General features: G+C 38.8%; 1 protein-coding gene across 2 annotated transcripts in view; it reads left to right on the top strand.

Moving 5' to 3' along the window:
• Positions 1 to 2,887: 2,887 nt before the first annotated feature.
• The window catches only part of LCLAT1 (lysocardiolipin acyltransferase 1), a 127,783-nt gene continuing 114,772 nt past the window's right edge, over positions 2,888 to 15,898 (top strand). For both annotated transcript variants that reach the window (XM_067292959.1, XM_067292960.1), the window contains exons 1-2: positions 2,888 to 3,018; positions 3,182 to 3,293. The gene's annotated coding sequence lies outside the window, so the exon portion shown is untranslated. The remainder of the gene's footprint in view (positions 3,019 to 3,181; positions 3,294 to 15,898) is intronic.

Raw genomic sequence — 15,898 nt, 5'->3', positions numbered from 1 at the left:
CCTTAATATTATTTTAACAAAGCCTTTTGAATTGTACATACATTTCTAGTTAGCCGGATTCTTCCTTTTTGCTGAATACTGAACATTCTTTTCTTCCCCTCACTGTTGTCTTTGGCTGTAGAAATTGTACTTTCCATTTTCACAAGAACTGTAGGGGTATTATGAATACATATATAGTTTTTGAGTAGACTTTTTGCTTTCTAACAAAATGGCTATGGTAATTTACCTCACTGAAGTTCAGCATTAGTATATAATTGTAAAGCACAAGCTGCTTATCTACAATGCCCCTGCAGTTCCAACTGAAAATGAAATTCTACTTTATATTTCCTAATGGAGGCCATGGTGAATGGTTAAAAAGCTGTCATGTTCTTCCTCAGAGTTGGCTGCATGTCAATGTGATAGAAAAAACAATTACTCTACAAACTGTACAGAATTGCTTTGGGGTCCTTAAGGAAAGCAGGAACAACAATTACTGGTTTTAATCTGTCTTAGCAAATTGTTTTCTCCACAATTATAAGGAAAGTATCTTAACTGGAGGCTTGTACAGCTATGTGTTGGTATTGTAGAGAAGCAGAGCTGCACTGTGTTCCACATTTTCTAATCAAATTAAGAACTTTAACTACTATCTCCCGACACTACTCTGAGCAAGAAGAAAGCATCATTATTCCTACTGTACTGATGGGGAGAGTGAGACATGCAAAAGTGAAGTGATTGTCCAGGGTCACACTAGAAGTGGCAGAGAGTGAATTAGGGTAAGATTCTGGCCCCTGTTTTGGTGCTCACAGATATAAGCTATATAGTGTGAAAGATGCTTACTGATCAACAGAATCTTCTTCAAGATTTTATTAACCCTCTTTAGCATGTATTTCTTTCATACAAAGAGCTTCAGTGCAAGAGAAATTAAACCATATGCATTTTTACCCATTATCAGTCAAGGCTCTGGCTCCATATAGCCTTCCATTAGTAGAAGTCAACAATTAGATCCCCCTTTGGCCTCCGCTTTACCAGGCTGAACAAGCCAGCTCTCTCACCCTCTCTTCGTACATCATGTACTCCAGCCCCCCGCTCATCTTGGTGGCCTCTGCTGGATTTGCTCCCATATCTCAATGATTTCCTTGTACCCAGAACTGGACACAGTACTCCAGAGGTGGTCTGATGCCTTGCAAGTGTCTCCTGCCTTGTAAGTGTCACAGCACAGACAGGTTTTGAAGAAGGGTTCAGAAGAGGAGAAAGTAGTGAATATCCAGTAGAAAGACCATCCCATGCATATGAGAGGCCGACAAACTGGTTAATGAAACTGTCTCTGGCAGTAGAGGGAAGTCCTGGCCCAAAACAATAGGAGACAAGGCAAAGATGGGTGGTGAATCATTTAAGCTGTAGATAGTTTGAAGGAGCAGCTTTTTCTCTAAATCTCGATTTAAAGTATTCTGAGATTTCAGTTAAGTATTATATCAACTAAAAAGTTTGACTTTACAAAGAAAAGGGATGGCAATGGAACTTCTAACATTTTTACCGCTTTCAGGATGAGATTCCCCAAATGCTCATTCACTAATTTTTTTATTTATAACATTGACCAAATGGATAAATGAGTCTCAGCTCTGCAAAGGTACTTATTAAGGCAACAAATTTTCACAGAATAATGCTAAACACTTTATAATAACTGGGTGTCTGTATACCCTTTTATCTGTTAACCTCAACATTAATTACAGGGGAAAACAGGGATCCTACAGCGTAGTGGTGGCGCGGTAATTTTTCCATCAAGGGCTACAGTGTCAGGTTTTGCCCTGGCCCTTTGCACATTGCTGGAGTTGTGCAGCAGGAGATGTTTGCCCATATATATGAAATATGGTCAGAAAGAGGACCCAGGTCACTTTGGTCCTAATCCCAAAGCTCTAGTCAGCAGGGCATGGTGGTTTAGTTTTGTTATATACAGGCTGGAAACTTGGCTTAAAACCTCCTGGAGTTTTCCTTCCTGGGTTGGGGTTTTACCAGATTTATTTACCTTATAACAAACATATATATGCAGAAAGAGTATAAAAAGGTCAACTGAGTCAAAAACGAGAGGCACTTAAGTTCAAAGCAATAAAACCCCAAAGTATTGCCAGTTTCAGAGAAAGTTCAGAGCAACCATCTCCAGTTCTGCCCTGATGGAAGTGGAAATCATGCTATGGTAATTCTGTATTTCTTTCATACTTGACAGACTGGTTTATGACAAAATCCAGGGCTAGCAGTAGTAGGTTTTTTCCCCCTTAATACTGCACTGTTGGGCTGATTAATCGTTGTCCCATTTTACCTCATAACTAAAGTGAGTGCTTTTTTTTCCAAGTTCCCAGAGCCTTTTGCTCACATCACTGCTTCACGCGAGCCACAGCGCGGCTCCATTTCCCTCTCTGCCTTATACCAAAAAGGCCTGGTAGAAACCTATTTTTGGGTGCAAGTCCAGGCCCAAACCCTCAGCTACGGACATGCTGCGAGGCCCCGGCTTTGGGGGGAAAGGCCGGGCAGGTGGTGGCGGTGCGGGAGGCAGCGGGAGGAGAGCTGAGAGATCGTGCAACGCTATTTCACATTTATTTTTATTGCACTGTTCCCCTGGGCCTGTGTTCACAGTGCCTCGGCGGCCACACGTGCCTGCACCGTAAGTGCTGGAGGGCACCCCCGAGGTGGCGATCCCTGCAGAAAGGCGAAGGAGGCCCTTCGCAGGTTTCTTTTCGGGGGGAAAAGAGGGGTAGAAAAGGGAGGCAACGAGGGCGCTCCGGCGCGGACCCGACCCCTCCCCGGCCCGCGGGGCGCCTCCATGGCGGCGCTGCCCCTTTAAGAGAGGCCGGGGGGGGGGGGAAGCCGCGGTAGCGTAGCAACCGCTTGACATCCGTGACCGGAAGTGATCGGCGAGGGTCAGAGGTCGCCGGTGGCGGCGGGCGAAGATGGCGGCGGCGGCGGCGGTGACGCTCCCCCGTGGCGGCGGCGGCGGCTCCGTGAGCGGGGCGGCGGAGCTCCCGCCGCGGCAGTGCCCGGGCTCAGGTGAGGGGCGGCGGGGCCTCGCCGGGGGCCGGCGGCGGAGGGAGGGCGGCTGCCGGCGGGCCAGCCGCCGGCAGCCGCCCTCCCTCCGCCGCCGGCCTGCGGGCTGCCTTGCGGCCTGTTGCGCCGCGGGCTCTCACCTGCCCCCCCGTGTCTCTCCCCCCAGGCAGGGCGGCCGTGCTGTAGGAGGACTGCGAGCTGCGGCGATGCCAGCGGAGGAGGCGCGGCAGGAGAGAGCTTGAACGCGTCGGGGGATACGCGCTGTGTGTGTGAAACGTGTACGTTACCCGAAACCGCAGTTTCGGGGTTTGCTCTTCTTGCTATGCCCAGAGGAATAAACGCAGGCTTATTGTTGTAACTTGGTATCTTTCCTTTTGGGGAAGGGGGGGGGAAGCAGAATCGGTATTATGACTTGCACATGCACAGAAATGAGTCAGGTTTCGCCAAATGTAGTTGGCTGGCTTTCCCTGTTTACTGTGTGTGTTGTCGCTTCTCCCATTGGTGTTGGCATGTAGTGTGCTATCTCAGCTAGATTTGTCTTCTGACAAAGTTGGATTTTGACCTGAATGGTTTCTTGTGTAAGAAGTGCAAGATGAGTGTCAGAGTAAACCATGTAACTTCCCACAGTCAAACTGTTAGGATAATTTTGGTTGCAAAAAGCTGAGTGCTGAAAATAAATGCTAGAATTAAACTACTTGTGCAACTTCACTTTGGTGCTTATGTGTATTCATTATGATACAATACTTGATTGTAATTGTTTTTTTGGTTTTTTTTTAAAACAGTGCTTATGTTAGTACACAGAATGAGCTATGCTCACATAATGGGCAGCTATTCAATATTTTGCTTATTGATTGCTAAATGTCTCCATAATGGCTGTGTCTTGTTTTGAAGACACCACCCACTCCCTCCTTTTGGACTTTTCAGTATTATTTATTACTGCAGTACTTAAATGTTTCTCAAACACAAACTAATCCTGCTGTAACACTGAGAAATTAATAGTCTCTTTTTTTTCTTTACACATGGAGATGCTTGCATATAAAAGGAGGAAAGTCAAAGTATGTCTTCAACTGAACACAGAAATCTGAAGCCTATTGCCTGAAATTCCGATCAGATTTTATTATGTTATTCTAATACTCCGAATTTAAAGCTTCGGTGGCAGCTGTACTGTCTAGTGCTCTTCAGCAAGTTGGGGCCCAGTTTAACAGTGCATATAACATAGTTTGGTCAATACATAGGCTGCAACTGAAAGGTGTGGTCTCGCTCCTTCACCATCCCTGACTGCGGGTTACTGCTGCTTTCGTTGTAGTGGATCTAGCAGTTGCATGACCACAGGGAGAGTTGGTCTGACAGAGTTTTGGGGTGATGGCTTTCTGTCAGATGGAAGCTATTCTAACGAGTGTTTGATCTAATATGAATGAAAGCTGCTTCTCCTTCTGCACTAACTTAACCCAGATGTGTAAGTAAGATTAAAGGTAATGTGAAACTGTACATTGAGAAGCCAAATTTCAAACTGATCATTCAGAAAATGAGCAGTACACTTACAACTTCTGAAAAGTTTGGATTAAAAAATAAAATAAAATAGGCAGCCAAATATAGGGAATATATGGTAAAAGTGAAGTGATTAAAAATCTCTGAAAGAACTTTCCCATCTTTTCAGAGACTCTTTTCTCCATTTACTCCTTGCTAAAGCACTTCTGTGCTGCGGAAGTGAAGCTTCTTACAAAGAGGCTGGCCCACCCTGGATACATGGCGAGATAGAAATCTGGAGTGAAAATAGGATTGTATCTTATGGGACAAGGCCAAACTGAAGTTGCACATGGAAACCTTGATTCTGATATGTTCTAAACTTTTAGTCGTTTCAGTTAGTTTTGCTTTCATGGTGTTTCTTACTCACCTTACAAAAGCAATCTGAAAAGAAAATTGTTACCATAAGACACCAACTTCACATCCATGTGGACTTTTAGCAGTGTTGGGGTTACTTGATTTGTCAGATCCTTTTTCCACTAGCTCAAGTGGCAGACTCATGTGTTTAATCTGTTCCAGCAGGGCATCTGTTCTTCAGCAGCTATTTCTAATCTTGCCAAGCTAGATTCTTTCTCACCTTAACTCAAGTGCAAATCCCCTTGCCCTTCTGCTGGCTTCCTATGATTCTGTCCTGGCCTTCTCCCTGTGAGCTCCCTGTAAAGTTTCAACCTCCTAATCTTTGTTTAGACAAAGATTTTGTTTCGATCTTTGTTTAGATCTTATGAACACCATATAAAATAAATGCTGCCTAGGGCTGCATCAGGAAGAGTGTTGCCAGCGGGTTGAGGGAGGTGATTCTCTCCCTCTACTCCGGCCTGGTGAGGCCACATCTGGAGTACTGCGTCCAGTTCTGGGCTCCCCAGTACAAGAGGGATGTGGCACTACTGGAGCAAGTGCAGCGAAGGGCTACAAAGATGATTAGGGGACTGGAGCATCTCTCTTATGAGGAAAGGCTGAGAGAGCTGGGCCTGTTTAGCCTGGAGAAGAGAAGGCTGAGAGGAGATCTTATCAACGTGTACAAGTATCTGAAGGGAGGATGTCGAGAGGATGGGACCAGACTCTTTTCAGTGGTGCCCAACGACAGGACACGAGGCAACGGGCACAAACTGAAACACAGACAGTTCCATCTGAACATGAGGAAATACTTTTTCACTGTGAGGGTGACAGAGCACTGGAACAGGTTGCCCTGAGAGGTTGTGGAGTCTCCTTCTCTGGAGATATTCAAAACCCTCCTGGATGCAATCCTGTGCAGTGTGCTCTAGGTGACCCTGCTTGAGCAGGGGGCTTGGACTAGATGATCTCCAGAGGTCCCTTCCAACCTCAACCATTCTGTGATTCTGTAATAGGTTTTTTACAATAGGATTGTTATAACATTGCTAGTTTTAATTTTCTCAAGGACAGAGCCATTTTCTTGATACTAAAACTAGGTTAAAATTCATAGGCAAGGCCATATATTTTTAAAGCTTTTTAACCTATACAAAGCAAAGTTTGGTTAATTTACATATGAAGATGCGCTCTTAAGTCTGGCATGTTCTGTTTTATACTTCAATTCTTGATTCAAGAATTTGTCTTTGATTTGAATAAATAGGAAAATGGGAACACTAACAAAAGATATTTTAGACATAGGTACACTGTTTAAATGCTGTTTAATGAAAAGCCATAGTAATTTTAGAACTAAGTTCCTGTGGCTTGGCTAAAGCTATTTTAACACTATTAATTGTTTTGCTATAAGAAACTTAGTTTCCTTAATTTGATTTTTTTTTTTTTTTTTTTGGTATTAAGAGTTTTTACACCTTTTGAAAACTAAGGGAATCATTACTGGTCTATACAAAAATAATTACTAAACTAGGTACACTCACAGTCCTTTCTTGAGTTTGTGAAAATTCATTTGCGTTTAATCTGATGGAGAGCTTCCCCCCACCCCCAAGATTTCTTGAAACAATACCTTTTTTTTTTTCCCATCCTCCCTCTTGCTGCTTTTCAGTGTGTTTTTCCAAGACTCTCCTTCCTGTGATATTAAAACTCCTGATAGTCTTAAGGGCTTTTCGGTTATCCCTTGCTATATGCCTGCTTTTTATGTTATTTTAGATGTCAAGGGAGCAGGTATCACTTTCATTCTGCTGATTCTCAAAGGTATTGCTTAATCTCTTGAATGCTTTCTTATTGAATTTGTTTTTTGTTGTTTTTAAGGCATGCTTTATGATTGCAAGAAAATCCACATCTATTTGCTCTTCTCTCCTCGTGGTGGTATCAGAGGTGCCTCAAAGACTAAATAAATAGACTGCCTGATGGGACTTTATGAAGCACTTGTGTGGCTCAGCACACATTGCTTGTAGAAAGAGAACTAATTTTGCTTAAAACTACTCTTGTCTTTTCTAAAAATTAGTGTTTGAATCATCGAAGTGTTCTCTGTAAACTACTCTGTCCTCAGACATGCTCATTGTTCCTGCTTGTTTTAATGTATGAATAATAGATTTTGTACTCCCTCACCAAATCACAGAATGAGTGAAGTGACCAAATTGGTTGTACTCAGAAGCGTTAAAAGATGTGAACCAAACACAGGCTTTTACAGGAGAACAAGAAGTAAACAAACCAAAACCAGGCAGTTCATTTCTCTTGCTAAACGAAGAGAAACAATACCAGACAACACAAACACTGACACATAATCAAGATTTTTAAATGGTAATGGAGTTACCTTGGTTTCCTAAAATACCAAGCTCTGCAGCTCCTTTTGACTCCACTAAGGTCTTTTATTAAATGGCTTCCTGAGTGATTCTATGAATTGAACTCTAAATGCTAAAGTTTTCAAAGAACATTTATAATTCCACTTCTAGTAGACCATCTATCTATGTGCTGAATGTAGTGCTCCTCTGAATTCCTTGTATTCAGACGGTACTCCCAGTTTACAGTGTGTTAAAGACTTAGTTGGACTATTTCTGCTCGGTTCTTTTCCACATTTATAGGTACAGAAATAGATTCTTACTGCAAATAAAAAGTTAGAGCCCTACTTCTTTGAAAACAAACAGATGAAAACTTCTTTGCAGGCACTTGCATGCATTAGAGCACCTTAGCCCATGAGTGTGGTTGAGATGTGTGCCTGGGCATGGCTGCAGCCGTGTCACTTGTGGCTGTGTCACTTGTAATTCTCTAAAGCATGTGGCTGTCCATTTTCCACCCTTTGAATCTGACTGTTGAAGATGGGGAAGAAAGAGGCCTAAGGGTCTTCGTGTCGTATCGCCCAGTTAGTAAGTGTAGGCTGACCTGCTAGCTGCTGGTATACTTGCAAGATGGTGAAGAGCAAGCGTCGTCTCTGCTTCCCTTATCCAATAAACAGGATATCTAGAAAGGTTTCTTTTGGGAGCAAGATTCCAGTTATATTTGAGCTACAGTAGTAACACGTGCTGTTTTGTCTCATCAGATGCCATCTCCTACAACTTCAAAATCTGGTTCTGACTGTTCTGTGTCAAACAGCTAATACAGAGCAGAATTTGCTGCTTGATGCCTTTAAACATTTTATGTGTTTTGGTTTGGAACTGAATACTTACAAAAACCACTTTCTATATTTTTTAATTTTTTTTTCTGTATTGAAGAAATTCCATTTTTTAATGAAGTTTCTTTAATGGAATTTAATGAAATTTCTTTTCTAATGAGACTAATAGTGAAAAATTGGTGACTTGTTTATAATAGTTTTTCAACTGTTAAACCATATGTATTATTTTGTTTTCTAGTTAAGCATTTCATAGCTGATAATCTGATAATTTAAGATGTAGGCGTTCTATTAAAAGACCAAGGTTTTGTAGTGATATTAAAATAAAAAAACCAGAGTGAACAGTTTGATATGGCTTGGCCTTCTACCTATCAACATAGTTCCTCAAGGGTTTATCTGAGAAACTTTATTTTATGCTATGTCTTAGCCTGCTTTTGGGATAATGCCTAACTTCAGTTGTTAAGGATGCTCAACACTGAGTTACACTCTGGCATTTCCTGTTAGAATACAGGACTCAAAGGGAAGAAATTTAAGATACTTCAGTGTTTTGAAAATGTGTAAAAATACTTGTCGTGTTTCATGCAGCATGTTGTTTGAAAAATACATATTCCCGTGACTGTTTTTAAGGGTAGCAAAGTCATGCTAGTCTGAACTTGCTACTATGTGAGCTGTTTCATGAAATGTGAGATTTCAATTGACATCAGTAGTGAGAGGTACATCAGACTAGTAGCCAATTCCACCCTGCATTAATCATAATTTAATGATCAAAATACCTTATTTGGGGTACTCTAGAATTGTAATTAATATGTCATTAACACACTGTGACATACAATTTAGTAATCTGATATTTGATTTGTGGACTCCCAGAGCTGCTCATGCAATTTAGCAGCAAGACCTCCAGAGGTTCAACAGTACCAATTTTAATTGCAGCTTTCATTTATAACTTAAATTATGGGAGCGTATAGTGTTGGTAAAGACCCTGTAGTTCAATTGCCTGTATTTTCTCTTTAAAAAACATTCTCTCTCTCAGTGATTTTTGTTGGAGAAACTGTTATCTTTAACCTCTGTAGCAGGCCTTTGAGATTTATCAGTGGGAAGACTTTCTGGCTAGGGATGTGCTTTCTCTCTCCCTTAACACTAAATTTAGGCTTATCTTAATTATAGAGTTAATCTCTTTCATTTGTATCCCTCTTGAAAATGCTGCTGATGCACCAGAAGCAGAATCATTGAATGCAAACATTTTTAGGTGTCAAACCCTGACTTCTTCCAAAGTATCAGCATCAAGTTGGCAGCTGATGAGTTCCTGTGCTGTTCTTAAAATTGTGCTTTCTTCAAGTTAATGTGATGGCATAAGTATTAAGAAAATGAATAAAAGTAGGATTTAATTTGCAGTGTTGAATCATGCCCTTTGTAGTCTTTACAGTGAATGCATCCTAGAGAAGATTTTTGACATTTGATATCCATTTTTGATAATGAATACTAAACCTAAATAGAGTCTCTGTATTTTTTCCACTGAAAATGTTGACTTATATTGAGTCAATAACTAACCTAGTACTGATTGGAGTTGGTATTTGCTATGACTAATAACTTTTGACATGTTAAATTCTGACTTACTATTTGTTTGCAGAATCTCATATATTACTGCTGGCGTATGTACCTGTTACTAGCAAACTTTATATCCTTGAAGTTGTGAAAAGTTAATACGTGTTTGTGTAGGCATTGTGAGGTTAGAATTAGAAATGAATTAGAAAATTTGCTGCTGGTAGATACTATTTTGAACAGGCAGGAAAAACAAAGGTGGATTTTCCACAATTTTCTTAACTTTTAGCTCTCTGAATTTTTTTTATGCAGCTGCCAACTTTTGAACACTGAAATCATACCATGTTGCAAATGCATCAAATTTTCTACTATGCAGAGTTAGTTTTTGGATGAAGTTTTCTAAAGAATATATAGTTTATTTTGGTTGTTTGGAATATGGTATTTTTTCTATCTTCTGTCTCATTGCCTGGTTGTTAAAAGAAGTAGTGATGAGCTGCTGTAAAAGAGAGCATTATCTGGAATGATTAAAATAGATTAAAGTTAATCTATTCAGTGATACTTTAACAGTTAATCTAATCAGTGATACTTGCTAATATAGATGTGACTTTAGTCATAATGTGGCATACTGTGAAGAGTGCTAACAGATCTTTTAATTTTTACAGATGAGCTTGTAACCTAGGCATGACATGTTTTAAACCTTGTAACTGGTGACTTCATAGCTTTTGTTAAATTTTTCCCTCTCCATGTTAGATGTTTGTGTAGATTTAAACTGGTTGCTTTATTAAAAACTTATTTAAAGATTAAATTATTAAAAATGTGTACCCTTTTATGTTTTAATGTAACTGAGATGCATACAGTTTAATTATAAGACAATTTCATTTTAGTGGGATCAGCATTTTCTTAAGACTTCTACATCATTGAAGAACAGGCTTTTCTTCTGTAAACTTGAAACTTTTTGACATTATAGAAACAGAGTGCAATGTCAAAATGTGACTGAAAACTTTATTCTAAAATGTGAAAAGAGGTGATGAGAATGTCAAGATTCTTGCTGGGCTTATTAAGAAACTTGCTAAAAAATCCCTACAGAAATCCAAACTTATATTGAACTGCCTAGAGAGGGTTGTGAGTATGTGAAATGGATTGTCAGAGAGGTCAGTGTGGGACCAGTAGGAAGGACTGGTAGTTGAATAAAAGAGTGAATGAGTGGGTACAGAAGCAGGGTATCTGGTAAATCTGGGTAGCCTCGTTTACATATCTCTCGTAAGTGATAAAGTCTCTAAGTGATTTTTTTTTTTTCTCTTGGTATCTGGTTACTAGCTGTTATGTTACATACCAGTTCATTTCTTAAGATTTTTTCAGGCTAAGTCTAACATTATTTTCTGCCCTTTCATTTCCATAGGGAATATGGTTCATCCTATAAAATGTCTGATACAACTCCATCTGTATGTTTCAATAATCATTTAAGTCTTTGTTCTGGCCTTTTTAAAAGCTGTCCAACATCTGCTTCACTGAGTAAGCAGTTCGAAAATGACTAAAATCACTTTGATCGAGAAAGCTGTAGAAATCTGTTTTTAAGTCTGACCTAGAAAGAAAGCTGTGGGTACTTTTAGAATGAAGCACGTCTTCTGTCTTTGCTTACAGGTGAAATAGAGACCCAAATTTCAATCTCAAATGTTAATACAGAAGAGATTGACAAAATTTTTTATGGAAGAAACTTGTGCATATACTGTAAAATTACTAAGTAATATAAGCAACTGGTCAGTTTTTTAAAAAAAATTCTTGGGTTAATTCTTTCTAGGTATATACTGAGCCTGATCTTGCAGGTTTCACTGAAACAGCATTATAGAGTATTGCCAAATGTATTGGTACCTAAGTTCAGATAAAAAAAAGGTAGTCCATTTCAACCACTAAGTGTATATAGAACTGCAAGCCTTTCCTGTGCTGTGAAGACTTTCTTTTTTGGTAATATCTTTATAGGTCTTCAGAACAGTGCATGTATGTTTTGCTTTTTTATATATTTTTTCTGTTGGGGGGGATTTTGCTGGATATTTTCCCTTCAAGAACTGAATGTAGTGAGAATAACTACCAATTTTAAGAGGGGTGATCTGCATTTAGAGCTTGATGGCTCTGGTGAAGTCTGATGTTTGGCAGATTTATCGTTCTCTGTTTTTTTTGGATTGCTTTTAAGTGTTGATTTGGTTCCATATAGAGCAGCCTGATAAAAATGTTTTATCTTGCTCTCTTCACGCTATTCAAGCTCGGTCAGAATCTGTATATTTTTCTGAAACTCATGTATGAAAAGAAATGTCTTAAGTGCTCAGGGATTGCATTGCTATTATCCGGCATTGGATTAGCAGATGTGAAGCAGTTCTTTTGTAAGCTGGTTCTCTGTAGTTAGGGCAGTTTTCCAGTGACGTTTGAGTTTGAAGTTCATTTTTCCTGTAAAGATAGGTGTTTGGTTCTGATTGAGTTGGCCTGTTGTCAAAGGAGACTTACTGGTGAGTGACAAATTAACTTTCTTCTTGGACACTTTTCTCTTCCAGTCTCTTTCTTATCCTGTTCATTGAATCAAACTGGGAATGGTTGTCACAGATCAAGATTTAGCTTGCTGTTCAAAGTAACTGGAATTTTTTTATCATTATATATGAAATGAACATACACATCTGGGATTTGTGTGTGGGTGTTTTTTGTTTTGTTTGTTTACTTTTTTGCACGGTCAGTTTGCTAATGATTCCATCCAGATAAAAACATTAATTGGGAGGTAACAGAAAGTATGACTTTGTGGCCCTTCAGATCTATTAGGAACACTGTCTGCTTTTTGAAGGTAAAAATGTTACTGTCTTGCTACATATGAGAGGTCACCTGAAACACCTCCTATGGCCAGTGACGCAGTTTTAACAACGCTAAAAATGCTGATAAGCCTTTATTCAGCTTGATCTGCTCTTGGAGAGACAGGATTAGTGGATGAGAGATTAAAAATCTTTTTTCTTCCCCCAAGAATATTTTTTATGTTTAAGTAATTAATTCCACATCACTTGGTAATTTTGCTCTTAGGTTTCATTATGGTTACTCTTATCTGGTGTTAGTATTGATTTTAACATTGATTTTCCCCATTATCCACACAAGCAATGATCTACAGCCTGCATTTGTTCAGATCAAGTATTAGCATTATGCGTTTGAATCCAGAAGATAATTGCATATCTTGCAAATTGCCCAATGGCTGTTTCATCTTGAAACATTTAGAAATCCATTTTAGTGTCTCGTAATTATAATGTTTTAGTCAGACAGCAATCTAAACTTAGGACAGCATTTTGGCAGTGATATGCTTGTTTTTCTAAACTAAGAACAGTTTTTGTGGTTAAATTTTCCTTTCATTTATAAATATAGATTTTAATCAGTGTAGGCCAAACTTTTCCAACCATGTTTAAAATTAGCTCAAGCCATATTTAAAAAAATATGTTCTCCTAGTATGATTTGACTTATATAGAAAAATGTATGCAGAAATGAAGAATATTTTGAAGTTGCTTAATGCTTTTAAAGTGTTTTTACAATTTGTTTGCAAAAAATGTTCATAGAGTGGCTCAAATATGACTTAATGCTAGTATTCTTTTTGTAATAAATTTCAGTAGTAACACTTCATTGGAATTTGAAAGGTAGCTTTTAAGAAAGAAACTGTAAATTCCACCCATCTTGCAACATCATAACAAAACAAAATGCTTGCTGTTCTTCCAAATTTCAATGCAAGCCTCTTGTTGGAGATGACTTATGTTTTCATTGCTCATCTTATGTCTTTAGACAGGGTATAGTTACTTCTTTCTGTTGGTAGGTTGAAGTTACAAATAGATGTATAGTAAGCATTAAGCTTTGTGTAAAGAATATTCAATGTCGTATGTATTCAGAAGTAGAGACAGGAAAGAATCTGATGCCAAAATTGAATGTATCAAGCGGTTATTACAACTCCTGGAATTACTGCTGAAAGTGTGGTAGTTCTGACTTATGGAAAACTATTAAAAAAAAAGCCTGTTACCAGCATTATTATTTCCCTGTTTTTACCTAAATGCAAGAGAAAAGGTCTTCTCTGTGCCCAGAAACTTTTCAAGTTGGCACAGTGTTCAGAAATGAAGGGAGTCAATCTGTCAGCAACACCCTTCTGTTCAGATAGACCATTTCTATTGATCACATGTAGGGTGTCGTGCTTTGACAGGGAAAGTTTAGAGCAGATGTTGTAAGAAGTAGATGAGTGGTGTAAATTTTTGTTACGTGGAATGCAGTATGGTTTTATATGAGACGTACTGGTTAACTTTGACCCACTGTTTCTTTAGTGCAAGTGATGTAGAAGAGTTCAGTCATAGAAATGTGAGAAATCTGACTTATTTTCTCAGATGCATTATTTTGTGGGCCTCAATTTCCTTCCAGTTTTAATTATTAGTCTTAAAGTAAGCATGTGACTATTTAGGTAATTATTCCATTTGTTATCAAGGTCACAAGGCTGTGACTTTATTTTTGCAGTCTTACCTACTAGAATGTAAAGGATATTGTTTTTGACAAAGCTGATAATAGTATAGCAATAGTAAGCAATAGCAAATTTATCAGTGGTAAAGCTTACCATTTTTTTTATTGCTGCAGCTTGTATTATTACAGTGAATCATGTGGCGAAACTTGAACAAATTGTTCTCAATTTCACTCAACTGATTTTTCTCCTAACCAGAGCTAATTCTTACTCCAAATTGATGTTGTACAGTGGGAACTTCTCAAGCATTCATCTTGCTGGATCACAGTTATGCATTTTGTGTACATTAATGAGAAAGTTGCTTTTAACTCTCGTGGTAAAATAAAACCAGTAGACAGTGATGACCGCATACTGATCTACAGAAGTTAACACTTTTCATAATGAGTCAAATTTCAGACTGGCTCCTTCTTTCAGACTTTGGCAGGAACTTGGAACTTGTTCTGCCATGCAAATTTTTGAAATTGTTTTTGTGCCAGCCGGAGTTTGGGGCCATGTGCTCCAGGAAAGCCATCACCAGATCCTCTAACAAAACCAAGGAAAACTGCAAAAGATTTCTCAAAATAAGTGGAAGAAATATTACCTCTTAGATCTCTATTGGGCATAAGTCCATTTTTTCAACTCCTCTTTAGTGGAAAACCTTTTTCTCTTGAGTACAACATTTCAGAAAGTGATGTGAGGTGATAGATTCATGGCAAAGTTATTGAGCCATTCTGTAGAGTCTGGTAAGGCTAATCATTTCCTTTTAGCCTCCTGCATAGACAGTACCTTTCTTTTGGTCTTCCCTCTGGAGTTTGAAAACACCACTAAATCTGTCAACTTGAACTATTGAGTTTCCTTAAAAAGAAAACAGTATTAGCCATCGCTTAGAACGTCGCTTGCACCGTTCACTAGGTTTGTCGTTATGACAGGTAAAAGTGATGCATTGCCAGTGAACTACTAGTGTGCAGTTCATCATCAGATAGTAGAAACAATTAATGTTCTGGGAATTGGCACGCAATTCACATATGGAAGGGGGGGGTTGGCCTGGTTTAATCTCTTAAATAATTGCAGACTGTCCAGGGAGATGGAATGTAATGTTCTGGATATGTTTGATCTTTTTAAAGTTTGGGGTAGACTGCTTTAAAAAAGGATCAGTCTGACTGCATTATGTGCTGTCTCCAGGAGATGGATAGGTTTTACACTATAGTTTCCTTAGAAAAATACTTGTGCGTCAGTCTGATTTACAAGAAGTGTTTTGCAGACTCATCTATTTCTAGCTATTGAAAGTGACAAAGGGAGTGTCTCTCTCAAAATTATGGCTCTGCTCAGAGAAGAGTGTTCTTTTATTAGCAACATCAGGTTTAAATTTTTCCACTCGGTTACCAAGTTTTAAATAAAACCCTGACAATTATCCACTGTTTCCAGTACTTGCATTGGTGCAGTATTCATTGCAAAATGGTCGCTTCATTATTTTGTCATGAATGGTTGTATCATTAGATGCCAATTTCCAAAATTTACTTAAAATAGTCATTTATATAAGAACTTTCTCTACTGAAAGTTTTTCTACTTCTGTTGTAATAAAGGTAGGCATTGTACTTATATCTCAGTTCTGCTCCGAAGGAAGAATTCTGGTTTCTTTCCTCAATGTTGAGAAGCAGTTAGTTTTGAACCTCTGTTGGATGCTGTAACTAAATCACACATCTAATTTAGATTCTGAGAGTGAATAAAAGAGCTATGTGTTTATCTTGTCTGCCAGCTTAATAGTTCTTGAATGGCAAATGCATGCAAAAATGTCAGAGGTTAAGCAGCTATTTTTTTGTGTGTTCTTATTACAGTAGGTCATT

The sequence above is a fragment of the Apteryx mantelli genome, chromosome 3 (assembly GCF_036417845.1).
Source record: "Apteryx mantelli isolate bAptMan1 chromosome 3, bAptMan1.hap1, whole genome shotgun sequence".
Classification (NCBI taxonomy): domain Eukaryota; kingdom Metazoa; phylum Chordata; class Aves; order Apterygiformes; family Apterygidae; genus Apteryx; species Apteryx mantelli.
The sequence above is the reverse complement of the archived record's forward strand: the minus strand, read 5'-3'. Positions and strand labels throughout refer to the sequence as shown.